Here is a 2,184-nt window from a genome sequence, read left to right on the forward strand (position 1 = left end):
AGCTCATCATCAAGCTCTACAGAAGCCTGATAACAATCCTGATCATTTGAATCAGGTGTGTTGAAAGAGGGAAACATCTAAAAAATGCAGGACTGTGGCCCTCGAGGACCAGGATTGGACACCCCTGCCTTAGTGTAACACCTGTTTCGAGTAATTATGAATTGTTATGGATGAATTCAAAGCAGATAATAATGGACCAGTGTCAGAAGATCCGTTGGAACGACTGGAGCCTTGAGTGAATGAATGACAATAATGAACACCACACACAGTAATGGCATATGAATGATTATATTGAAAAAATAGGAAATGTCACAGTGTGAATTTCAAATACCCAAAACAAATAAAATTAGACAACTTAAGTGTGCACACTAGAAAAAAAAAGAAAAAAAAAGTTCTTTCTGTCCTTTACTGAAAGAATAAAGAAAATGTTGGGGCCCAGGGTGTGTGTATATCCATTCAATGAGGTCCAATGAGTCAGTGTATAGATGAGTGCTTTCAAACCAGACTGGATCGCTCTATCTCACTCTCCCCCGGTCTAGGATCTCCAAGGTTGGTGGCTCGCCTACCAGCTCACTGGAACTTCTGGTCCTGCTCTGTTCTGTCCAATTCCTCCCTTCATAAAAACCTGACCTGATGGATAAGGTCATAACATTTCCCTCAGATTACTATTTCTTACACTGGTATCTGATCTAGTCAACAAGATATACAACATCAAACTATAACCCAACATCATCTCTTATTGTATCTTATACTGTATATCAATAGCATTCTTAACAGTTATCATAAAGTACATAAATATACAATTGCATGACTCAGCATTAAACCAGTTAAATTACAATATTGCAACACTAAGGCTTAAATGAATTGCGTGCGTAATTTTCCTCATTTGCCAAAGGCCTACTGGTAACATAGAAAATACACTAAAAATTCAGCCTCAGCTTTAACAACTTGTAACTGCTCTCAAACTACACATTCTATTAAACAACATATACTTTTATTAACATTTCAACATTCCCTCTGATAACCAAGGTAAGAAATAGCTTGTAGCTTAAAGTTGATGCTAACATTAACGCTCGTCATCGTTAGCCGTTAGCGCCGCTTCGCGCTAGCTCAAATGCTAATAGCCGAATTTGCACACGAATGCGGTCATTACGTGACTTAACTAGCGACTTTCAATGTTGTCCAAGCTAAACATGTTCCCTCTACCCTGAACTCACCGTTGAAAAATCATGTACATGCATGTAATACATCTTCAGGCTGCCAATATCGTGTCTCATTTTTAGCTAAGGCCTTACATCAGTCAAGCTAGCAGGAAAAGAGTGACAGTAACTAAGGGAAACGTCTGGAACAAAGCTGAGCAGCCGTCCATCCTGATTGGCTTCAGTTAAGATGATCCCGCCTCCTCAAAATACGGCAAGCCAAGACAATCAAAATTCCAACATTCAACACATTTCTAAATACATCTGAACTAAATGATGAATACAGTTACCTAATAACATTCCACTATTTATCAATTCCTCCATATTCATAACTTGTGTTACACCAGCAACAAGTGCAAATTTCCCCCAAACGCTGCCAGTGTAATAAAAACACAAAAAATACCACAGTACAATGTACTCTTTTACACTTTTTTCATACTACACGTATTTGCTTTAACAGTAGCACATTTGTCAGTACTTCAATCCGTTGATGTTAGTTTATTAATACAAAAACACAACCCTAGTTGTAAACCCCAAGAAGAACTACATATTTCATGGCATGTCCAATCACGTTGTATTGTAACGCTACTGGAAGTTGTAGTTCTTTCTTCAAAATAGCTGTTTCTCCTAAATGGAGGCTGAAATATAAAACTTTAGGTGCATTAAGGGGTTTAAATTAATGAGGAACATGTTTATTTGAACTGACTTTACAAAAGAAATTGATATGCATAAGTGAAATTACATTTTTTTTACCACATTTTGTGATGCCCCTGCTGGTGAGAACATCAGGCAACAGCCGATATGACAGCAGAAGTCAAGAGCTTTGTATAACAGTTGGTCCCATGATTCTAGCCCCTTTCATTGTTGAATTAGAAGCTTTAAAAGATGCACCAAAGTCAAAGTTCAAAGGTCAATATCTCTGAGCAAGAGCAACTTTGAGCTTCCAGACTGATGTAATCTTACTCCCCTGATCAAGTCCTTTCCA

General features: G+C 37.9%; 1 long non-coding RNA gene across 1 annotated transcript; it reads right to left on the bottom strand.

The window, feature by feature from the left end:
- Nucleotides 1–272: 272 nt before the first annotated feature.
- LOC103375690 (uncharacterized) lies at nt 273–1,273 on the bottom strand. The gene is made up of 2 exons (XR_521237.1): nt 1,218–1,273; nt 273–630 (listed from the first exon to the last, which is right to left on the bottom strand). It is a non-coding gene; the product is annotated as an uncharacterized LOC103375690 (long non-coding RNA).
- Between the last annotated feature and the right edge of the window lie 911 nt (nt 1,274–2,184).

Source organism: Stegastes partitus, unplaced genomic scaffold, assembly GCF_000690725.1.
Source record: "Stegastes partitus isolate 25-593 unplaced genomic scaffold, Stegastes_partitus-1.0.2 Scaffold2784, whole genome shotgun sequence".
NCBI classification, from domain to species: domain Eukaryota; kingdom Metazoa; phylum Chordata; class Actinopteri; family Pomacentridae; genus Stegastes; species Stegastes partitus.